Source organism: Hyla sarda, chromosome 7, assembly GCF_029499605.1.
Source record: "Hyla sarda isolate aHylSar1 chromosome 7, aHylSar1.hap1, whole genome shotgun sequence".
In the NCBI taxonomy this organism is placed as follows: Eukaryota; Metazoa; Chordata; class Amphibia; order Anura; family Hylidae; genus Hyla; species Hyla sarda.
Genome location: NC_079195.1, coordinates 84,223,949 through 84,250,465, shown reverse-complemented (window position 1 = coordinate 84,250,465; position 26,517 = coordinate 84,223,949).

Below are 26,517 nucleotides of genomic sequence, written 5' to 3'. Positions count from 1 at the left end.
CTCCAGCCAGCACACACGCCCCCTTGTTGAGGAGGTAAGGCAATTACGGTGAACAAGGCAATGCAATGGAGTAAAAAGCATCAAAACTAAAAATAACAACATTAAACCATGCAAAAGGAAAAATAAAAAAAAGTAGGCTCAGGTTACAGGAGCCCATGGGGTGGTTGAGGGCAAAGTTCACCCTGTAGCCAGTAAGCAACAGCCATCCCAGCACCTGAGAAGAAATAGGTAACAGTGGAGAGAGGATAAGTCATCCAGTGGACTCATTCAGCATACCAATTTTTCTTCAATCACCTTGGGCGCGAGCGAGGAGGTAAACCAGACAGCTTGGAGTTTCCATTTGGAGAGAAGATCCTCACCCTAGGACAGAGAACGGATGATATGTGTGGAGTCCCCCTTGCGGATCAGCAAATGCACCGGAAAGCCCCACCGCTATGCTATGTTCACAGCTCTGAGGGCTTGGGTGACAGGTTTCTGTAGTCTTCTTGCTTGCAGGGTGGCGGTGGAGAGATCTGCGTACACTGAAACATGATGGTACAGTGCAGCTAAACCTCAATTTTTACGGGAGTATTCCAACACTTTCTCCTTCACAGTTAAGAAGTGAATCTGAGCCAAAATGTATCTTGGGGTGAAATCATCTAAATGCTGAGGGTGGGGAATCCTGTGAGCACGGCCTATTTCCAATTCTTGAGACGGGACTGTAGGAATGATAGCTTTCAGTAAAGAGCGGATGGACTGACGCTGGCACCCCTCTTAGCTTCAGGTTATTGCGCTGACTCCTGTCCTCCAGGTCGGCAATCTTTGCTTTAAGTGCCACAACCTCTTCATCCAGGTCTGTATATGATTCCACAAGGGTGTAGCTCAGAGAACTCCTCTAGTTTGTCCTCTATATGTGTCACACGTTCCCCAAGCTCTCCCACTGATGACTGTAAGGGAGTAATGACGCCAGCTATGTCTTTAAGAAAGGTTTGCCTGAGGGTCAGCATGGATTTTATGGCAGTGTCTGTTAGGGCCTGATCTGCTACAGGGAGCGCATCCAGAATAGTAATGTCATCAGCACTTATTAGACCCTTAGATTCCCTCTCAAAAGGCAGGCAGCTCACCACTGTACATGACATCCGCGGCCGTTGTTTCGCTGGGCTGGAGGAGGGGGAAACTGCTGCCGAGAGCGTTCTGGCTCCAAGTGGGTTTATCCCATCTTCTGTTCCATCCCTGCTGCAGTCGGAGGCCATGGTCTGCTTAGGGGAGACATCCCCTTCAAGCTCAGGAGCAGAGAGGCAGTGCACTGCTGGATCCGACAGGGAACGGCGGGCTTGAGACAGTCCAGGAGAGGACAGGGCACGTTGTGTCTCCGGTGGAGTTGCTGTGAGAGGAGAGCTGCACAGGCCGCCGGCGCCATCTTGGGAAGCAGATAGCCTGGGTGTAAAGTTGAATTTAACAAGCGTCTCCTGCTTGGATGCCCTCCTCCTCCAACCCTGCATGATCAGGAGAGCTTTAGGTACCAACAGGTACGAAAACAAGAGTGCTGGAAGCTGGTGGCGATAGCTAATTCAGGCTGCGAACACGGAGCTCACTCACTGAGCCACCATTCACTTAGGCAGCCGGGCCACGCCCCGTTGTGTCACTTTTTGCACTTTCTAGGACACCAATCCTGTTGCTACACCCCAAAATGGGATTCTTTTTTGATAGCTTGAGAAAAGACATTGGGGGAGATTTATCAAAACCTGTGTAGAGGAATAGTGGTGCAGTTGCCCATAGCAACCAACCAATTGCTTCTTTCATATTTCCCAGGCCTCCTTAAAAATGAAGTGGAGAGGAAGAAAAAACCCTTTCAAAGGGCGCTGCTGTTGTCCAGGTGAGATGAAGATAAGAAGCCCAAGGCAGAAATATTTTGCAAGGTATAGCTTCTTTATTGGTGTAGATCATAGCAAGCAGGGATACAGACAGGATAACGTGTTCCGGGGGACGGCGCCCCCTTCTTCAAATCAGTGCACTGATCTGAAGAAGGGGGCGCTGTCCCCCGAAACGCGTTATCCTGTCTGTATCCCTGCTTGCTATGATTCTGCACCAATAAAGAAGCTATACCTTGCAAAATATTTCTGCCTTGGGCTTCTTATCTTCATCTCACCAGGACAACAGCAGCGCCCTTTGAAAGGGTTTTTTCTTCCTCTCCACTGCATATTTCTCCAGGACTGGCTAGTACTGTCCTGTACCCTGGGCCTAGCAGCTGCATCTGGTGGACTATCATCTATACCACTAACCCCACTGTGGGTCTATATGTGAGTTTTTTGCTCTCTCAAGGTGAGCATCCATTACCTACTCTCTTACTAACCCCCCCCCCCCCCCCTCACCTGTCATCAACAGTATCAAACTAGGCGCCTTCCCGCCGGTCTTCCCTCTTTTGCTTTTTTCAGATTTCCTTAAAAATGAAAGAAGCGATCTGAAAGGTTGCTATAATTTTATAAAGCATACAAAATCCTAGTGTGGTGTGTTTACTCATAGTCATAGATGTTGCACATCTCTAAACCCTTTCCAGCTATAGAATGTCCCTTTTATGAACCGATGCACAAAACTGAACAGCATATTCCAGGTTAGGCCGTACCAATGCTTTATAAAGGGGTAGTATTATGTCCCTGTCCTGCAAGTCCATACCTCTTTTAAAACATGACAATATCCTGCTGGCCATAGAAGCAGCTGCTTGACATTGTGCTGTTCTGTAGTCTATTATCTACGAGTACACCCAGATCCTTCTATACAGATTTCTGTAAAGTATTACTTTCTTTACATTTTTTAAGAAAAGTTTTTCTGTCATATTTCTTGCAGCTATAATGCTGACAAATGCAAGACTAAAGTAATGGGAACATGGAACACAACAATGCCAAGGAAAAGGCTTTACATGATGTGAACGCACTGGTAAGATGATAATGTGAAGTACCCGAAAAAGTGGCACACCCTTATGTATAGCTTACAAATAACTATTTGAGATATCATTGGTATATAGCTTTTTGCTTTGGGTTGACTTAAATCCTGGGTTATCTATAAAACCAGCTGTTTCTGGGTGATATTCTGTTGTTTTTATTAAACCTTTTAGTTCAATTAAAGTTGATAACGTTGAACTAATGGCTGCTTTAAAGTGTTTAAAACAATAAATGCAATACTGTCTCCATTTCCTGCACAAGACTCTTGTAGATACACTATCAAGAGAGAATTCTGCTTATGTTGGTGTTTTATCTGCAGTCCATTAATTAGACATTCAGACTCCAGTAATAAAAACACATCCATTGATATGTATAACAATGACAAAAGAAAGAACCCAAGGTCCTCATCTTTTTATGCATTCACTGTATATTTTAAATTCAGATTTTATTTGGAATATAAATTTATGTATAGAATAAGTAAGGTGCTTTGCATCCTTCTGACCTGGATACAATAGTGCTAGTGGCATAATAAATCCTATTAAAATGCTATGAAGGCAATGACTACTCCAGAGGTAAGTGTTTCTACAAAGCTGCAAAACTTGCTAAAAAAAAATTAAAGGTTCTTGGAACACACAATATTAAGTAGAAAGTCATTACTTTTATGTTTAATAGAATGATGTATTAAAGTAAAAAAATGATGGAGAAAAACTTATCCTCTATCCAAAAGGATGGGGGATAGGTTGTAGATCACGGGAGGTCCGACTGTTGGGACCCCCGCGATCTCTTGTACAGGCCCCGACTCTCCCTGGGAACGCAGCGTCACGAACCCCGCATGAAGCGGCGGCCATCATGCCCTCTCCATATGTCTTAATGGAAGAGCTGAAGATAGACGAATGGCTCTCCCATATAGATAATATGAAGGGGGGGGGGGTGTCGGTTGCCTCTTCGTGTGGGGGTTAGGATGTGCCGCTCCTGGGGAGAGCTGGGGCCCTGTACAGGAGATTGCAGGGGGTCCTAGTGGTCAGACCCCCCTTGATCTAAAAGATAGCCCCTATCCTTTGGATAGATGATACGTTTTTTCCCATAATACTGTATATCTCCTTTAATGAAAATACAGGTAATTTACAAACTGTTCTGCAATATAGTTATGCTAATGCTTCCTCAATCCCCTATCCATCCATGCTAAAATATGGGGCTCTATGGAGGAGGAAGTGACCATTACATCACTTAGCCCCCTTCAAAGGAACACACTGGTCCAGATTTACTAATGTGTGTGTGCCATACTTTAGCTTGTTCTTGACTAATTTTGTGGCATTTGAGCTTTCCACAATATTCACTATTTCTGTGCACCATTTGGGTGCCACAATTCTGACATTTTTATCTTTTTTCTAACTTTTCAAAAGGAGACATATCATGTCACATTTATGAAAAGAAAGCACCAGATTGTGGTGCATTAAAGGGGTTACCTGGGGGGAAAAACTTATCCCCTATCCACAGGATTTGCTGATCGGGCCATCACTCCTCCTTGTCTCCAAAGTTACAGGATATCGCTGGAGTTCTAAGTGGCCAGACCCCCTGTGGTCAGACACTTATAACATTTTGCCCCGGATAATCCCTTTAAGCTAGGTTCTCCAAGGCACGTATATGTTGGGAAACTCTCTAAAAGACATGCCAACATATCCGTACTTGGACAGGCACTTAAGTGGCCCGAGCATAGTAAGCTAATGATATCTCGAATATGTTCAGAAAATGACCAGAATGTAGTGACTAGCTGACTACGCTCAGGCCATTGAAATTAATGGGGGCCTTTGCCTATGAGATCAACAGGGTCAGTACTTTCCTCAGGAAGAGGACACCACTTCTGGTGTAAGATGCAGATTTAAGTAGGCCACATAGCATTCCACGGGCTCCTAGGTAAAAAAAATATGCAAATCTGTGTCCTGCAAACAGCTCAGGCTCCAGTTAAGAAGTCTCAGAACTGATTGGGATTTATGCCAAGCCAGAACTCTCTCGGCTTGGCTGAGGTGAGAGGCCCGTGACTAGTTAAACAGGGTCAGTACTTTGCTCAGGAAGAGGACACCACTTCTGGTGTAAGACGGAGATTCGGGGCAAACACCCTGAAACAGCTGTCTGCAGATGGGTCCTCTTACCTTCTGGAGAGAGTTCTGGCTTGGCATAAATCCCAATCAGTCCTGAGACTTCTTAACTGGAGCCTGAGCTGTTTGCAGGACACACTACCTGTGAAGGTGGTGTGATAAGCTGATTTGCATATTGTTTACCTATCAGAGCACAAATACGTTGACATGTGCACCAAGCCTAAGTCTAAAGCAGCATATTCCACTTTGAAAATGGTAAAACAAGGTCTAAACAAGCAGCATATTAGCAAGTTTAGACATGTAGTACACAAATTACCATAGCCCATGTGCCACGTTAGAAAATACTATATAGGCAAAAGAATGGGCAGGCACCATGAATCCTTATAGTGATGCAAATCATTAATTGGGGTCCTATACCTCCTATATATCAATAAATACACTTAAAGGGAAACTGACAGCCAGGTTACTGACATTAAGCCCCATACACGTGGTTATAGTACGGGTAAACAAAACTTGTTATACAACATGTATCTCTGGAAGTGGACTGCAGATCCGGATATGTGATACCTCATTGTAATCCGGTTCACCTGCACTTTAATCATGTGTACTGGGTTTAGTCAGTTTCCCTTTAGGCAAAGAAGAGAGAAAAAAGTAGTTATACTTAGAAGGAAGTACATTATCTTTACATTATCTTTACTAAAACACCTTCAGAAAGCCTCTATTAACAAAAGTTAAAAAGTCAGATGCCATACAATATTTATGGAAGACAAAAAACAATAAATATTGACCTTCTAGGAGCTCACCCCATATACTATTTAGATCCTTTATGCTACCTAATGTGTAATTAAATAAAAAAGTGTTAAAAAACATAATTACATACTACAACATCATTGTATAGTATATTGTATGGTATGGGAGGATCTAAATGGGCAGGTCGAAGGAACTCTCCCAGTGTTCCACAGCTGTGTGTGGCTTGCTTAGGGGTCAGAGGTCAGCATATGTAACCACTTCTCCCTCCATTTGCCATCTCTAAAAATATACCTTGTAAATCATCCCCCTGCCTATGCAATGCATTGCGGCCACCATCTTGGAGAGAAAGCTAAGAGAGAGCAGACAGGAACTACTGATCCGAGAAAACCTATATTCAATAGAAAAAAAGCTGAGCAAAACATTGAGCAGTGGGCTTACCTCAGACAGTGACCTCATGTCACTTCTCTACATTACTTTATCTAGTTGGTGCACTACAGATCCCAGCAATGTCACTGCAAAACTAGACAATAATAACTATCACAATACAATACAAAGCAATCTGAACAAAGCAGTAGGCTGACCTGTATTTTAACATTAAAAGAGTTTAAAGGGAATGTAGGATACCCATTTTAGGCAAATTTATTTGTATTTTTTGGGTTAATCAAACCTATAGTATTAATACCTTTGTTTAACATAAATATGCATCAAAATGTTTAAAGTGAACACAGAATATGCATTTTAGGCAAAGTAGCCTGTATTTATTTGTCAGCCATATGGTCTCAATAATAGGACTGATCTAACATTACATTATTTATGACGGTTCCATCTTTTTAATTTTTCTCTATTTGCATTTGTTTCACGTTTTTTCTTGTTTTTAGTCACTCAGAACAATGTAGCTCTATTTGTGGATTGTGCACCTGGGTGCCTCCCCCCCTTCCCCTCCTTTTGTAGGTGGGGTGGAGTTGCAGGTACTCTGGTTAGTACAAATAACAAGAATGATGTGCAAGCACTCATGCCATGACTAAAGGCCATTGAGCCTGAAACATGTCAGTTATGTAGTAATTCTCTAAGTTTTTGTCTGGGCTTCATTGTTCCTTGTTCCCTCACTGCTGTCCACATGGATCTTTAAAGATTACAATAAATCTGAAGTTTTAACAGGCGCTGGCTGTTGTTCCACTTGTATGGTATTTCTACCTGTGTTTAACATACATTAGCATTAAAAGCATTGAGGGTGAAAGTTGGCTGACAGTTTTTCCACCACTTGACGACTTGGTGAGTGCCAAATATAACAAAAAATAAATAAAAAAATAACTCCAAATCTCCAAAAGGGATAATTTTTTAGGCTAATTTATCTGACTTCATAATACATTACTTGACAAAAGGATGATTGCAATGATACCAAATTTAGATACATTTTGTGTTGTTTTGCTATAAAAAAAAAAAAAAAAAAAAGAATTGCAGAGTTGTGTGAGGGCTCATTTTGTGTCACGAGCTGTAGTTTTTACAAGTACCCCTTTTGTGTAGTATTTTAATTTGATTTAATCCAATTTTTTTCCAGGTGGTGATGATACAAAAAATCATCAGTTTTCCAGTTGGTATTTTTTTTTTCTTTTTTTGTATTTACTTAGTTGACTGGTGGGATCAGAAATGTCATCATTTCATAAATAAAAAGATTTACCCCAGAATTTCTGATAAATAAAATAGGATCAAAAAGCCCTATCTACACCAAAATGGTACAAATAAAAGACAGTCAAAAATAAATCCTCAAACAGCCCCATAGATGGAAAAGTTTAACATTTTTAAAAGCAGTAAAATAATACTAACTCTATGTAAATATGTATATCTTTGTAATTGTGTTGACCTACAGAAAAAAGATTTGCTGTAAAATGCACTGTGTAAAAATGATAACCCCCCCAAAAAAAAAAAAAATAGTTGCAACATTGCGTTCTTTTCAATTCCTCCCACAAATAATGTGCCATTAAAAAGTATAATTAGTCCTGCAAAAAAAATAAAAAATAAAAAAACACAATGGATAAGATGGAAAAATGTAAGAGTTATGTATCTTAAACATTTTAATTGGCTGTTTCAGCTCTAGTGCTGTGTTGCTGCTAAGAGCTGCAGACACTGATAGATAGCTGTTAGGGTATGAAATCATACTTCTCCTTTCCTGAAGCTGATGGTGGTTGGCAAACTTATAAAATCACCTTTTTATTTCTCAGCCAAGTTTCAAGTAGGTGGGGCCAAGCTGCTTAAGTGCCAATTCCTTGCTTAGTCTCCCCTCCTGGCCCTTGTTTGATTAACATACAAGGCTTGGCTTACAGTCAAGAAGGGGCTAGGAGGTGAGAGTAAATGAGAAGGTGTACAGGCTGTTGCACTTTATCGGCTCAGCCATGACTCTTTGACACTTAGCTCAGAAATAAAAAGGAGATTTTATAACCATGACAACCACCATCAGCTCCAGGAAAGGAAAATTTTACTTTTACATCCTAACAACTATCCAATGGTGTCTGCAGCTCTTAGCAGAAAATGCAGTTGACAGATTCCCTTTAAGTGTGCCAATTTTTTTTTGTGGTACACCAATTGTTGTGAAAAGCAGTGCATAGAAATTTTGTGTCACTTAAGCACACTCTCTAAGACACAAATCATGTTCCACCCAGGCTCATATACCTGCTGCTAAATTTAAAAAAGGGATAATTTTTGGACTGCTCGTGTTTTTATACAAGCTGCTAATTACCACCGGGTACCATACATATTACGGTAACTTTGACATTCATTTTACCTTAAAAACATCTCAAATATACTTAAATGCACTTCAAGGTGACATAACAATGTAACACAGCACTTTTATAGTTCTTAGGCAGTGTTGTACACAAGTTTTAGGGCTATTGGTAAATTTAAGGTTTGGACAGAACTAGTTTGGTCTGAACAGAACTTTTTTGTTGAAGTTTGGCTAACCTGCCGAACCAAACTTTTGTAAAGTCCCCTTATATCTAGTGCCTGCTACTGGCCCTGCCCCTTCCCCTGGGCCTAGATGGTTCAGCAATATGGGGCACCAACATTTATGCTGTTGGTCCTTCCTGTATATATGTTGTGCCTGGTACTCTACTATATCCTATCCTCCTATCCTATTCTCAGCTCAGCCATATTAACTCAAAGGGGTACTCCCATGGGAAACTTTTTCAAAGTGGCCCTTTCTTCAGTAGAGGTGTCCTCTACTGAAGAAAGGGCCACTTTGAATGGCTAAGAGCCCTGAAACGCGTTTAGAATGCCAATAACGCATCCACAAATGCATTGCCAATAGTGTACCTATCTGCACTGAATTATCCACCTGAGCTGAACAGAATATCCGGCTATTACCTCTTGCAACATCTGCAGTCTCCCAATCTGCAGCCCACTGCCTTTGGCTTGCTCGGCAGTTCATCCCGACAGCTTGCTATCATCACCAACCATGTGTCTCTGATGTCAGACGCTATCGATTCACACAAAGTTCATGCCAGAACATTGCAAAGGTGTCGCTCTGCAATCACCACCACAGCGGTAAATTACGCGTCTGTGGCAGGCAGACCAGCCGCAGGGACGCATGCCAGCGTCCCGACACCGAGCACCACCATTCTGCACGCGGACCTGAATATATACCGCAGGTAACATCATCAGCCGGTAAATATATTTAGCCATTCGGACAGAGAGACACTATTGTACATTGACTTTTTCCGATTCATCAGATGCCAGACTATTGAATTAACTAGTAATACTATTCATTCTCAGTGCGGGACACTATACCTTCCACAAGGGCCCTGTGGCATTAGGTTGGCAGCAATCTATTTATACCATCTTACTGATTGCATTTTTTGTGAATGCCATATCTTACATTTATTTATTTTACTCATTAATTTACTTATTTAGGTATTTTATCTGTTTTGTTATTAAATAAAAGTTGTTAATTTTTCATCAATAATTGAAGCACGTATTTTATCCAATTCCTTTTGTCCATCATGTATCGGATTGTCTGAGACTAGCCTTGAGGTGGTGATTGCATTTTTTCTTTTTAATTTACAAATCTGTTTAACTTTCTGGCACCAGTTGATAAAAAAAAAAAAAGTTTTCCACGGGAGTACCCCTTTAAGTGGGGCTATGCAGTAGCACAAAGAATAGCAACATATACAAAAGTGCTAATTGTTGCAAGCAGTGAACAGGCTCTAATGTTAAATGTACAAATGCCTGTGGTATTGGAATCTGTCCATACAAATCAATTAAAGAATGACACTGGTTCATTACAAGTACTGAAAGAATCCCCACATCCAATGAAACACTTGTGCTCAGGTCATTCCGTGTCATATGATTTTGTTTTTAGAATTTTCTCTGTAGAGGCAACTGGATTCTCTGAAAAATGTGAGACATCTGAGTTCATTTATCTGTCTCCACCTCCTCGTCATCTAATGGTATATTTATTTATTTATATATTTATTTATTTAAGTTCATTAATATAGTGCTAACATATTTCCCAGGGCTATATAAACATTGTTAATGGTGGAATATTTTTAGCCAATGTATTGCTCTTTCTTTGCAGAATTGTACACTTATATCCACCCTTGTCCTCTGTGGTCCACACAATCTATTTTTTCTAACTCACATAGGCAAACACTCACTAAGGCCGTAGGATACAAACTCATCTAAGTATGTGTCAAAGTATATGACTACACCAGACTATTTGAAAAAGCGACCTGAGGTTTCAGTGGTCAGATTCAAACCCACAACCACTTTTTTACAGCAGAGATAAATACTGACTCCGTAGTGCTATAGACATTATTCAGAACCCCAGTACGGTAATGGAAAGATGCTAAATGCTACTGAAGACTTTGGTTTAAATTGTGGTTGTTCAGAGATCATAGATGTTTTTCAAGATTTCTCCAACAATCTATGGGTAAATTTTCCTTTTTCCACCAGAGAAATCTATATTGGAATCAGCCATACCCTAAGATTTCTGGCACAGATATGAAGCAGTAAGTTTGTTCTCCTTGAAAAAGCCAGTGTATGTGGCAAAACATGTTGTAGTGTGGCAGTCTTTGATATTGGTTTGCAGTTTCTGGGTCTCTGTAATTTATACCACTACTCAAGTATTGGTTGAATCTTGATGGACGTATGTCTTTTTTCAACCATACTAACTATTGGGGTTGCTTAAATAGGTGGTGGATGCCACATTAGCTTGCCAGTGACTGTGGTGCACAACAGTTTCACTGGCATATAAAGTGCATATATTAGTACTCATTTGGGCACAACCATGTGTAACTCTACTTAAGACTCTAAATACACGCTAATTGTCACCAATATCTCAGTAACGTAATAACAAATTGAGAATGTAATCTGGTTATTAAGTAGTGTGTCATTGTAGTGTATTGTAGAGGTTGTGTCTCTAGCAGGACCAGGGGCGGACACAGACAGCAGAGGGCCCCTGTGCAAAGAATATGCCTGGGCCCCCCCCCCCCAGGTAATATGTTTGCTAGGTAAGTGGGTAGTACGTTTGCAAGTAGTACATTTGCTAGTTAGGTATGTAGAACATTTTCTAAGTAGGTAGGCAAGTAGTAAATTTTCAAAATATATAGGCAGTTAGTAAGTTCAGTTGGTAGGGAGGCAGGTAAAAGGTTTGGTGCTAGGTAGGTAGGTAGGTAGGTAGGCAGGTATAAGTTTGGTTGGTAGGTGGGTAGCCACATAACATTTGGTAGGTAGGCCCTTAGTACAGTGTTTTCCAAACAGGCTTTGGCTGTTTGGGCATGCTGGGAGTTATAGTTTTGCAACAGCTGGAGGCACCCAGGTTGGGAAAAAATGGACTAAGGACCTACCTACCAAACCTGAGTGCCTCCAGCTGTTGCAGAACTAAAACTCCCAGCATGCCTGGACAGCTAAAGACTGTCCGGGGAATGCTAGAAGTTGTAGTTTTGCAACAGCTGGAGGAGCCCAGGTTGGAAAATACTGACTAAGGAGGTGTTTTCAAAATAGTGTTTCTCCAGGTGGTCCAAAACTACAACTCCCAGCATTCCCGGACAGTCTAGTGAATAGTGAGTACAGCTCTGGAGTATAATACAGGATATAAATCAGTACATAAGTAATGTAAAGTGACCCTACATTCACCGTACTAGTGACATCTTGTACAACGGGTGGCACCCATTGTGCAAAATCTAACTATTGCAATAAATGAAGGCTCACTTTACATTACTTATGGTGGAAGCAGCAGGTCACTCACCTCGTCTCCTAAGGAAACTTTTAGATTCGACTGTTGTGATGCTCCTCAGGTTCTGTTATATGAATGGCGGCTCTGGAGTATAATGCAGGATATAACTCAGGATCAGTACAGGATAAGTAATGTAATGTATGTACACAGTAATCTCACCAGCAGAATAGTGAGTACAGCTCTGGAGTATAATGCAGGATATAACTCAGGATCAGTACAGGATAAGTAATGTAATGTATGTACACAGTGACTCCACCAGCAGAATAGTGAGTACAGCTCTGGAGTATAATACAGGATATAACTCAGGATCAGTACAGGATAAGTAATGTAATGTATGTACACAGTGACCTCACCAGCAGAATAGTGAGTACAGCTCTGAAGTATAATACAGGATATAACTCAGGATCAGTACAGGATAAGTAATGTAATGTATGTACACAGTGATCTCACCAGCAGAATAGTGAGTACAGCTCTGGAGTATAATACAGGATATAACTCAGGATCAGTACAGGATACGTAATGTAATGTATGTACACAGTGACCTCACCAGCAGAATAGTGAGTACAGCTCTGGAGTATAATACAGGATATAACACAGGATCAGTACAGGATAAGTAATGTAATGTATGTACACAGTGACCCCACCAGCAGAATAGTGAGTACAGCTCTGGAGTATAATACAGTATATAACTCAGGATCAGTAATGTAATGTATGTACACAGTGACCTCACCAGCAGAATAGTGAGTACAGCTCTGGAGTATAATACAGGATATAACTCAGGATCAGTACAGGATAAGTAATGTAATGTATGTACACAGTGACCTCACCAGCAGAATAGTGAGTACAGCTCTGGAATATAATACAGGATATAACTATTATAATTACTAGGTTCACACTGAAAACTCTCCAGACAGCAATGCATTTCTGAGCGGATCAGCAAAAAGATCTGCACGGTCCTAGCGCCGCCCAAAGGGAACGCTTCTGGAGATTCATCAATGGGAACCAAGCCTTATACATGTGAGAAGGGGATTATACATGTGAGCAGGGGATTATTATAATCCTCCACTCACATATATGTAACATCTCCCCATCACATGTATAATCTAATAATCTCCTCCTCACATTTATAATCGCAAAATCAGATTATACATGTGAGGAGGGGATTATACACATGTGAGGGGGGATTATACATGTGAAGAGAGGACTATACATGTGAAGAGGGGACTATACATGTGAGGAGGGGATTATACATGTGAGGAGGGGATTATACATGTGAGGAGGGGATTATACATGTGAGGAGGGGACTATACATGTGAGGAGGGGACTATACATGTGAGGAGGGGATTATACATGTGAGGAGGGGATTATACATGTGAGGAGGGGATTATAAACATGTGAGGAGGGAGTATACATGTGAGGAGGGGATTATATACATGTGAGGGGGGATTATACATGTGAGGAGGGGATTATATACATGTGAGGAGGGGATTATATACATGTGAGGAGGGGATTATATACATGTGAGGAGGGGACTATACACATGTGAGGGGGGATTATACATGTGAGGAGGGGACTATACATGTGAGGAGGGGATTATATACATGTGAGGAGGGGACTATACACATGTGAGGGGGGATTATACATGTGAGGAGGGGACTATACACATGTGAGGGGGATTATATACATGTGAGGAGGGGATTATACACGTGAGGAGGGGATTATACACGTGAGGAGGGGATTATATACATGTGAGGGGGGACTATACACATGTGAGGGGGGGATTATACATGTGAGGAGGGGACTATACACATGTGAGGGGGGATTATATACATGTGAGGAGGGGATTATACATGTCAGGAGGGGATTATACACGTTAGAGGATTATTATAATCTTCCCCTCACATATATTTATCATATCTCCCTCACATGTATAATCTGATAACCCCCTCCTCACATTTTTAATCCCCTCACATATATAATATCATAATCAGAGTATATGTGAGGGGATTATACATGTGAGGAGGGGATTATTATAATACTCCCCTCACATATATGTATTATCTCCCCCTTACATGTATAATCTGATAATCCCCTCCTCACATTTATAGTCCCCTCACAAATATAATCTCCTAATAAGATTACATGTGAGGGGGTTATCAGACTATACATGTGAGGGGGAGATGTTACATACATGTGAGGGGAGGATTATAATAATCATTATTATCCTCCACTCACATGCATAATTTCTTCCTCCCACCCCCCCCCACACACACAATCGCAAACCCCCCCCCAATCCTCACCCCACACCCCTGCCAAACAACCCCCTACCCCTCAACTCACATGTAATCCAGATGATATACCGGTCCATCTGGCGGTGAGTGACGCTGCAGCCTGGAGGCCGTGTGGGGGCTGTAAATCACTGATAGAGAGGAGTGGAGGACTCCTCTCTGTTCTGCTCCTCTCATCTCTATGATGCCCGCGGCCCGCCGTGACGTCGCACGTCACGTCAGCGGGCGTGACTATTTCCCAGGCAGCCACAGCGGTCCTGGGATAGTGGCTGCCTGTGGAAGATTGACGGCGGAGGCGGCAGCAATGAGTTAAAAAAAAGGTAGCGGGCGGCGGTGGCAATGAATTAGAAAAAGGCCCCCTCCCTCCCGAAAAAGGTAGCGGGCGGCGGTGGTGGTGGGCCCCCTCCCTCAGTCTAAAATTTTTAAGCCTGGCCCGCCTGTCATGACCAGAGCCCCGCGTGGGGCAAAAGGGGCTAGCTGCTTTTGGGCCCCCAGGAATGAGAGGGCCTGGGGGAGCTGCCCCTTTTGCCCCGCGTTAAAGACGGGCCTGGCCCCAGCGGTCAGTGAGTGACTGTCACTCACTGACTCGCTAATAGCTTCAGTTCCGGCTGGGCCCCCCTGGGCTCCTGGGCCCCTGTGCAGCTGAACAGGCTGCACATATGGTATGTCCGCCCCTGAGCAGGACCCCTGAAACCGAGAGTGGTACATAGAAAAATGTTAGACCATAGGGACTGTGTTTTAAATCACCTTCTTACTCACTGTATATGTGATCTTGCTGATAGCTGCAAGGTATGCTAGGCTACCCTGACATCAATTCAGTGTTCCCAGTATTATCTCCTTTCATTCAGGTGCCAAAACACCATGGGAGACATTTATCAAGGTATTTCGAGCCTTTTTTTTTTTTGCTTTCTCCAGGCGCACAAAAAGTTGCACGTGCAACTAAGCGACATTTGTGGGTAAGCATAAAGTTGCTCCTTTAAAAACTCCTTTAAAAAACTCCTTTAAAAAAGTTGCAAGTCAACTACAGGGAGGGGTGTAGCTGTAGAAGTAGCAGATGTAGTAGTCACACCAAGGGGGCCCCAAAGCACATCTGCACCATAAGAGATATAATTATACATAATTGGCATATGGGCAATGTTGCAGATTTTATTCGAGGCCCAGAAGCTACAAGCAACGCCTCTGACTACAGGTCTGACCTGGAGTACAAAACTCCCTTACGTGAGCAATTTTAAAAAGTCGCAAAATAGTCTCAACTGAGAGCTCCAAATTTATCAACCCCCTGTGTTAATATGATAAATATGTAGCACATAAGCAAAACTAAAGCAAAAAAAAATAATTTCAGGGCTCGCTTACCACAGACAGCCATGATAAATGTCCCCCCATGTGTTCCTCAAGTTCTACAAGCCAGTGTCACTATACTCAGCTCTCTCATCTCTACTAATAATAATAAAAATATAAAAGGAGACAGGGTGATGTTAGATAGTAATAAATATACCCTTCAATTTCATAAGTCTCCATTCTTATCAGCGGCGGGGAATAGAGTAAATTGTTCTTAATTAAACAAAATGTTGTTATGGCACAACAAAGCTTATTTCTATGCAGATAACATCTATTTATATTTTAGCATGGGCATGAACCTATTAGGAGACGATTCTAGTCGCAAGCCATGCAATCTTATTTACATTGTGGGATTGTGAACTTTGGTCTTTTTACTTGTTCTAGCATTATTCCACACAAACAGTGGTGACATAATAGAAGACAGTAGACCAGAGGTTGTTATTATTAATAACCATTATTTACAGAGATACTATTTATTCCTTAACATTATATAACAGTGGAGACAAGTTTCACCTACAAAGAACATTGCAGACAGTAGAGCTGACCAAAGAGATGTAAAAATTTTTTTTAAACTGAAAAATAAAAAATTTTTTTGGTTTGCTCTACAAGTAACCGAGTGTCTCAATAATAAAATAATTTAGAGTTATTATACAAACAATGTTGTTCTCCCTTAATGACCTGCCCAGTAATAAATGATGACATTGAGTGAAGGTCAGGCAGCCATCTGCTCTATTTCTATATACTTTGAGAACATTCTTTACTAAGGATTGAGATTAAACAATGTTGGCATCTAAAACTGTTCATACAACCTCTTTACCTAATATAATGATGCTATGGCTGCTTGACCATTATGGCCTCTGGTAATAGCTTTATACCAGTTTTTATGGACAGAAATCCTTATGTAAAAAAAACTATTGGATCCGCCAGAACCCGATGATTGGTTCCGCCAGAACCCGTAAGGTTAAAGGGGTACTCCGCCTCTAGACATCTTATCCCCTATACAAAGGATGGGGGATAAGATGTCAGATCGCCAGGGTCCCGCTGCTGGGGACCCCCGGGATGTCAGCTGCGGCATCCCGCTATGATTACTGCACAGAGCAGACTCGCTCCATGCATAATGACCAGCGATACAGGGGCCGGAGCATCGTGATGTCACGGCTCCGCTCCCTCATGTTGTCACGAGCCGTCCCCTTAATGCAAGTCTATGGGAGGGGGCGTGATGACCGCCACGCCCCCTCCCATAGACTTGTATTGAGGGGCGGGCCGTTATGCCACGAGGGGGTGGAGCCGTGATGTAACGATCCCCCAGCCCCTGTATTGCCCGTCATTACACACGGAGCGAGTCTGCTCTGTGCAGTAATGATACCGGGGTGCTGCAGCCGAGATCTTGGGGGTCCCCAGCAGTGGGACCCCGGCGATCTCACATCTTATCCCCTATCCTTTGGATAGGGGATAAGATGTCTAGGGGCGGAGTACCCCTTTAATGCTTTTTAACCCTGTTGTTTATTTTGGTTGCTGGGACTATGCTTCTGCGTTGCTGGGTGTGGTTCAGCTTGCTAAACCTATTAGGATCCTCCTGCCAGCAGCACAGGGATATTTAAGGAATCCTTTTTCACTCATGCCTTGGCTGTGAAAGGTCTTGCAACTGCAACTAGCATTCTCTGTACTATAATTGTCTTAACTGGTCCAGTGATCTTTTGGCTTGGCTTTTGACTCCTCTTTTGCTCTCTGTTATTGTACTCCGTACCCTTCTGGCTTTGACTCAGCTCCTTGACTTAATTTTTAGTGTGTGTGTGTCTAGGTTGATTTCTGTTAGCTTTGCGTGCCTCCAGCTGTTTCCCAACCTCATCAGTTTTTGTCATTTATTATTTTGACTTTCTGTCAGTCCCTGCATGTATATAGGGAGGGACTGTCACCGTGGTTGTGGACCCGTTGTTTAGGGCAGGTATGCAAGTAGGCAGGGACAGAGGGTTTGGACTAGAATAGGGCTATGCTCTTTCCCTGCCCGACGTGACAGTAAACTTAAAGGAATATGTACATTTTACTAAATGATATATGTTTTGTTGGACATTATTGGCCTGATCGCAACACACTTTATAGCTTGAACTCGGTGACAACCTCTGGATGTGCAGAACACATAGAGGCCTTCAGTTCATTGCCTCCAGAGCTGAAAATGAAGTATTTCTCACAGAAAAAGATTGCAGTAACCCATATTTTGCTATACACGTCTTTTCCCTTTGTGTGTATTGGAACTAAACCAAAAAAGGGAGTAAAAAAAAAAGCAAATTGGACATAATATCACCCCAAACTCCAAAAAGGGGCTGGACAAAATTATTGGCACCCTTAACTTAATATTTGGTTGCACACCCTTTGGAAAAAATTATTGAAATCAGTCGCTTCCTATAACCATAAATAAGCTTCTTTCTCCTCTCAGCCGGAAGGGCGCCTTTTCCCAACAGCAATTTTAAGATCTCTCCACAGGTGTTCAACGGGATTTAGATCTAGACTCATTGCTGGCCACTTCAGAACTCTCCAGCACTTTGTTGCCATCCATTTCTGGGTGCTTTTTGACATATGCTTGGGGTCATTGTCCTGCTGGAAGACCCAAGATCTTGGATGCAAACCCAGCTTTCTGACACTGGGCTGTACAGTGTGACCCAAAATCCGCTGGTAATCCTCAGATTTCAAGATGCTTTGTACACATTCAAAGCACCCAGTGCCAGAGGCAGCAAAACAACCTCCACCATATTTTACTGTAGGTACTGTGTTCTTATCTTTGTAGGCCTAATTCCGTTTTTGCTAAACAGTAGAATGATGTGCTTTACCAAAAAGCTCTATCTTGGTCTCATCTGTCCACAAAACGTTTTCCCAGAAGGATTTTTGCTTACTCAAGTTCATTTTGGCAAAATGGAGTCTTGTTTTTTTATGTCTCTGTGTCAGCAGTGGGGTCTTCCTGGGTCTCCTGAAATAGCGTTTCATTTCATTTAAATGTTGACAGTTCACGCTGACACTGATGCTCCCTGAGCCTGCAGGACTGCTTGAATATCTTTGGAACTGGTTTGGGGCTGCTTATTCCCCATCCAGTCCATCCTGCGCTGACACCTTTCATCAATGTTTCTCTTCCGTCCACACCCAGAGAGATTAATAACAGTGCCATGGGTTGCAAATTTCTTGATAATGTTGCGCACTGTGGACAAAGGCAAATCTAGATCTCTGGAGATGGACTTGTAACCTTGAGATTGTTGATATTTTTCCACAATTTTGGTTCTCAAGTCCTCAGACAGTTCTCTTCTCCTCTTTCTGTTGTCCATGCTTAGTGTGGCACACTCAGACATACAATGCAAAGACTAAGTGAACTTCTCTCCTTTTTATCTGCTTTCAGGTGTAATTCACACCTGTTACTTGCCCCAGATGAGTTTAAAGGAGCATCACATGCTTAAAACAATCTTATTTTTCCACAATTTTGAAAGGATGCCAATAATTTTGTCCAGACCATTTTTGGAGTTTGGTGTGACATTGGCCCTCATTAACTATTGCAAACCTGACATGTTTTGTCGGGTTGTACGCCAGATTCTGTCGCATTGCGCCAGAAATTCTGTCTGCGCCAGAATTTGCGCCATAATTGAAAAAATCCCGGCTAACTCTCCACTTTGCTAAGAAGACCCAAAAAGGGGCGTGGATGCTGGGGAAAGGGGGCGTGGTCTCCAAAAAGGGGGCATGTTCCCGACATTTTCACAAAAAAACAACATTTTTACTAAGGTTTCCACATAAAATGTAGTGAATTTGAGCTGAGGAAAACCAGACAGATCAGAGCATGTGTAAAAAAAAAAACCAAAGTGTAGGGAAAGTGGAAAATGTAGGGAAACCTTAGTAAATACCGTGGAAAATAAATTGTAGGGAATTAAAACCCACAAAGAAACCTACACTCCATAAATAAATATTGGCCATTATGTCCAATTAGCTTTTTTCCTCCCTTTTTTGGTTTAGTTCCAATACACACAAAGGGAATAAACATGTGTATAGCAAAACATGTGATACTGCAATCCTTTTCTATGAGAAATACTTCATTTTCTTGAAGAAGTTCAAGGGTGCCAACATTTACGGCCATGACTGTATCAGTACCAGTATTTTTCTGTGTGGTTGGTGAAATGAATTGCACCAGAATGACTTCATCAGGATATGACACAACTCTTAGTGCAGTGGTCTTTCAGGTTATAATGGACTGAGGTAAAATAATTTTCTAGACCCTGGGCAAATGAAACTAAGTTGTGGAAAGCAAACAGGCAAGGGTGGTTCCTGAAAGAAATTTGAACATTATTATATATGCTTTGTTGTTAGTGTGAATGTAACTTTTAAGTTGTTGTAACTCCGTTGAGAAATAAAAATGCTGTACCACTGCATGTGAAAAAGTGTAAAGTAAACAAAAAAAAAGAGGAATGACCGCTACCTGCGCCTTGTGTATGACCCTTAGTGACAGGAGCAAAACATGTCCAGTGACTGACCCAGAAACCATATAGATGGCTGCACACCTTATAGAAAAGTAATATTAGCCTTTCGCCCCAGTGATAATGGGGTACTATAGATCCGGAGTCGCTGCTCAGCCTTCTGGGTTGCAGAAGTAAGCAACACTGCTGTCCTTGTGCGAAGATGAGGAGTAACTTGAAAAAAAAAACGCTTGTAGAATGGCGCTGCAGCTCCCAGGTAAGGATGGAAATGGACCAGATATTGGTACAAAGGTTCTTAGCAGAATGACGCATTTTGGGAGGAGCCCTCCCTTCCTCAGATCAGAATACATTATAGTTGACAAACATCCACATAAATGCAGGAAAAAGGTGCCAAATTACAAAATAGGGGTGTGGCTAGTGACATCATAGCAGTAAAAACAGTTAAATCCAGCAGTTTTAATACAATCATGGTACAAGTTTAACCCCTTAACTACGCAGGACGTATATTTACGTCCTGCGCAGGCTCCCGCGATATGAAGCGGGATCGCGCCGCGATCGCGGCGATGTGCGGTATTAATCCTTTAGAAGCGGTGGTCAAAGCTGACCGCCGCTTCTAAAGTGAAACTGAAAGTCACCCGGCTGCTCAGTCGGTCTGTTCGGGACCGCCGCGGTGAAATCGCGGCGTCCCGAACAGCTGATCGGACACCGGGAGGGCCCTTACCTGCCTCCTCGGTGTTCGATCGACGAATGACTGCTCCATGCCTGAGATCCAGGCAGGAGCAGTCAAGTGCCGATAATGCTGATCACAGGCGTGTTAATACACGCCAGTGATCAGCATAGGAGATCAGTGTGTGCAGTGTTATAGGTCCCTATGGGACCTATAACACTGCAAAAAAAAAGTGTTAATAAAGGTCATTTAACCCCTTCCCTAATAAAAGTTTGAATCACCCCCCTTTTCCCATAAAAAAAATTAAACAGTGTAAAAAAAAAAAAAAAAACATATGTGGTATCGTGCGTAAATGTCCGAACTATAAAAATATATAATTAATTAAACCGCACGGTCAATGGCGTACGCGCAAAAAAATTTCCAAAGTCCAAAAAAGCGTATTTTGGTCACTTTTTATACCATTAAAAAAATGAATAAAAAGTGATCAAAAAGTCCGATCAAAACAAAAATCATACCGATAAAAACTTCAGATCACGGCGCAAAAAATGAGTCCTCATACCGCCCTGTACGTGGAAAAATAAAAAAGTTATAGGGGTCAGAAAATGACATTTTTAAACGAATAAATTTTCCTGCATGTAGTTATGATTTTTTCCAGAAGTGCGACAAAATCAAACCTATATAAGTAGGGTATCATTTTAACCATATGGACCTACAAAATAATGATAAGGTGTAATTTTTACTGAAATATTCACTGCGTAGAAACGGAAGCCCCCAAAAGTTACAAAATGGCGTTTTTTTTTTCGATTTTGTCGCACAATGATTTTTTTTTCCGTTTCGCCATGCATTTTTGGGTAAAATGACTAATGTCACTGCAAAGTAGAATTGGCGACGCAAAAGATAAGCCATAATATGGATTTTTAGGTGGAAAATTAAAAGGGTTATGATTTTTAAAAGGTAAGGAGGAAAAACGAAAGTGCAAAAACGGAAAAACCCTGAGTCCTTAAGGGGTTAAAAAAGTCATCATAAAAGGCAAGTATATAGTAGAGCAGTATGAAAAAACATTAGTCTAAGTCATTACACTTAAATATCAGAGCTCATCAGCTGAGCACAGGAACGGAAACGCTCAGCTGTCAATATACTACAACATCGGAAGCTTCAGACGCGTCCCTGCACCTAGTTACCAGGGACGCGTTGCGATCACGTGGCCATGCAGTAGCCAATTACATAGGACCTGGATCGTACTGTTGTAAGCAGTGCGCATAGTAAAGAAATATCATTATGGTGCTGACAGCCGCTGCAGTGGGAGCGCTGCATACCGGTATACCACTGCTATATGGGCACAAAGGACGCGTTGCTAAGAAGGTAAGTATCAGAAGAGTAGCATACAGATATGTGTGTGTGTGTAAGACACAAAGGGCAGAAAAAGAAAAAATAAGTGTATATCTATGTATAAAATTGTATAGTATAATTGAAAGAATAATTCGATAAGGGGGGAGAGAGTGGGAATAAATATAAGTATAAAAGTGTGTTCAAGAGAGATGTAAAAGGCAGCCTTTTATACTTACATTTATTCCCACTCCCCCCCCCTATAGAATTATTAATTCATTTATACTATACAATTTTATACATAGATATATACCTTTTTTTTTTCTTTCTGCCCACACACACACACACACACACACACACATCTGTATGCTACTCTTCTGATATTTACCTCCTAACAGATACAGTCTATACTAAATATACCAAACTGTACAGTATCCTAACTACTAAGCACTTGCCTATACAGTGGTGAAATATTACCCATATAGATGTCTCTCTTTAACACACTTTTATAGTTCATGAGCTTTTACAGTGGTGGTATAGCGAACAGTGTTGCTCGCGAATATTCGCAATGCAAATTTTATTCGCGCATATTGCATATTCGCGAATTCGCGAATATTCACAAATATAGCACTATATATTTGTAATTACGAATATTCATTTTTTTATTTATTAATTTTTTTTCACAGTACACATCACAGTGATCATCCCTTTCTGCTTACAGCTTGTGTGGTGTAAAGAAGGCTCTAATAATACTGTGTGAGACTGGCATACGAATTTTCGCATATGTGAAAATTTGCATATGCTAATGTTCGTATATGCAAATTTTCCTTTATGCTATGTTTTGCATATGCAAATTTTGCGAATATGCAAAATTTCACATATGCGAAAATTTTACGCAAATATTACGAATATGCGAATTTAGCGAATATATGACGAATATTCGTCCATATATTCGCAAAATATCGCGAATTTGAATATAGCCTATGCCGCTCAACACTAATAGCGACGCACGCGGCGCTTCTACGGCAGCAGCTATCAGTGCCATAATGATTCTCCCTCATTTCATATAGTCTATACTAAGTGTATAATGTTTTAATCACTAAACACCAGCCTATACAGTGGTGTTTCAGTAGTCCTATATATATCTACATGTGCCCGTATAGTGGTGGAATAGCGGTATGCAGTGGCTGTCAGCACCGTAATGATCTCTCTTTACTATGTGCACTGCTTACAACAGTACGGTCCAGGTCCTATGTAACTGACTACTGCGTGGTCACGTGATCGCCACGCTTAGCAACGCGTCCCTGGTAACTGGGTTTTCTGGGACACGTCTGAAGTTGTAGTATATTGGCAGCTGAGCGTTTCCGGTCCTGTGCTCAGCTGATGAGCACTGATATTTAAGTGTAATGACTTAGACTAATGTTTTTTCATACTCTACTATATACCGTATATACTCGAGTATAAGCCGAGTTTTTCAGCACGATTTTTCGTGCTGAAAACACCCCCCTCGGCTTATACTCGAGTGAACTCCCCCACCCGCAGTGGTCTTCAACCTGCGGACTTCCAGAGGTTTCAAAACTACAACTCCCAGCAAGCCAGGGCAGCCATCGGCTGTCCGGGCTTGCTGGGAGTTGTAGTTTTGAAACCTCCGGAGGTCCGCAGGTTGAAGACCACTGCGGCCTTCAACATCATCCAGCCCCCTCTCACCCCCTTTAGTTCTGAGTACTCACCTCCGCTCGGCGCTGGTCAGGTCCTGCAGGGCTGTCCGGTGAGGAGGTGGTCCGGTGAGGAGGTGGTCCGGGCTGCTATCTTCACCGGGGAGGCCTCTTCTAAGCGCTTCGGGCCCGGCCTCAGAATAGTCACGTTGCCTTGACAACGACGCAGATGCGTCGTTGTTAAGGCAACGGCTCTATTCCGGGCCGGAAGCGCGGAGAAGAGGCGCCCCCGGTGAAGATAGCAGCCCGGACCACCTCCTCACCGGACCACCTCCTTACCGGACAGCCCTGCAGGACCGGACCAGCGCCGAGCGGAGGTGAGTACTCAGAACTAAAGGGGGTGAGAGGGGGCTGGATGATGTTGAAGGCCGCAGTGGTCTTCAACCTGCGGACCTCCGGAGGTTTCAAAACTACAACTCCCAGCAAGCCCGGACAGCCGATGGCTGCCCGGGCTTGCTGGGAGTTGTAGTTTTGAAACCTCTGGAGGTCCGCATGTTGAAGGCCGCAGTGGTCTTCAACCTGCGGACCTCCGGAGGTTTCAAAACTACAACTCCCAGCAAGCCCGGACAGCCGATGGCTGCCCGGGCTTGCTGGGAGTTGTAGTTTTGAAACCTCTGGAGGTCCGCATGTTGAAGGCCGCAGTGGTCTTCAACCTGCGGACCTCCGGAGGTTTCAAAACTACAACTCCCAGCAAGCCCGGACAGCCGATGGCTGCCCGGGCTTGCTGGGAGTTGTAGTTTTGAAACCTCTGGAGGTCCGCAGGTTGAAGACCACTGAGGGCGAATGATGAGAAGAGGATGATGAAGGGGGGGGGGGTGTGGGGATGATGAAGGGGGGTGGGGATGATGAAGGGGGGGGGGTGTGGGATGATTACAAGGGGATGATGAAGGGGGGATGTGTGGGATGATAAGGGGATGTGTGGGATGATGACAAGGGGATGATGAAGGGGGGATGTGTGGGATAAGGGGATGTGTGGGATGATGACAAGGGGATGATGAAGGGGGGATGTGTGGGATGATGACAAGGGGATGATGAGGATGTTAATGACGGGTCTGGATGATGACAGGGGGGGATGAGGTATTTCCCACCCTAGGCTTATACTCGAGTCAATAACTTTTCCTGGGATTTTGGGTTGAAATTAGGGGTCTCGGCTTATACTCGGGTCGGCTTATACTCGAGTATATACGGTACTTGCCTTTTATGATGACCTTTTTTAATTTGTACCATAATTGTATTAAAACTGTTAGATTTAATAGTTTTTACTGCTATGATGTCACTAGCCACGCTGCCTATTTTGTAATTTGGCGCCATTTTCAAATATTTATGTACATGTGTGTCAACTATAATGTATTCTGATCTGAGGTGGGGCTTCACCAGCTCAATTTACATGTTCATTGTCTGTGACTCCACATTCCTAGTGAAGTGAGGTCACAGACAATGAATATGTAAATTGGGCTGACGAAGCTCCGCTCCTGCTCCCGATTCACTGACATTTTTAACCCCATTTTGACCTTAAGGAACAGGCCAATTTTATTTTTGCATTTTCTTTTTTTCCTCCTTGCCTTCTAAAATCCATAACTCTTTTTTATTTCCATCTACAAACCCATATAAGGGCTTGTTTTTTGTGGGACCAATTGTACTTTGTAATGATACCTCTTATTTTACCATAAAATGTACTGCGTTTTTTATGGAGGGTTTCATTTTCACGCTATACACTTTACGGTAAAAATTACATGTTTTCTTTATTCTGTGGGTTAATACAATTAAAATGATACCCAATGATTACATACTTTTCTAATTACTGTACTGCTTAAAAAAAATCAAAAAACTTTTTGTACAAAATCAGTATGTCTAAAATCGCCCTATTTTGACCACCTATAACTTTTTCATTTTTCCGTATATGGGACTGTATGGGGGCTCAATTTTTGCCCTGTGATCTCTACATTTTATCAATACCACATTTGCATATACAGTCATGGCCATGAATGTTGGCACCCCTGAATTTGTTGAGAAGATTAAGTATTTCTCAAAGAAAAGGCTTGTAGTAGCACATGTTTTTCTACACACATGTGTATTCCCTTTGTGTGTATTGGAACTAAACCAATAAAGGGAGGAAATAAAGTAAATTGGACATAATGTCACACCAAACTCCAAAAATGGGCTGAACAAAATTATTGGCACCCTTTCAAAATTGTGGAAAAATAAGATTGTTTTAAGCATGTGATGCTCCTTTAAACTCTCCTGGGGCAAGTAACAGATGTGGACAATATAAAAATCACACCTGAAAGCAGATAAAAAGGAGAGAAGTTCACTTAGTCTTTGCATTGTATGTCTGTGTGTGCCACACTAAGCATGGACAACAGAAAGAGGAGAAGAGAACTGTCTGAGGACTTGAGAACCAAAATTGTGGAAAAATATCAACAATCTCAAGGTTACAAGTCCATCTCCAGGGATCTAGATGTGCCTTTGTCCACAGCGCACAACATTATCAAGAAATTTGCAAGCCATGGCACTGTAGCTAATCTCCCTGGGCATGGACAGAAGAGAAAAATTGATGAAAGGTTTCAACGCAGGATAGACCGGATGGTGAATAAGCAGTCCCAAACTAGTTCCATAAGATATTCAAGCAGTCCCGCAGGCTCAGGGAGCATCAGTGTCAGCGTGACATATCTGTCGACATTTAAATGAAATGAAATGCTATGGCAGGATACCCAGGAGGACCCCACTGCTGACACAGAGACATAAAAA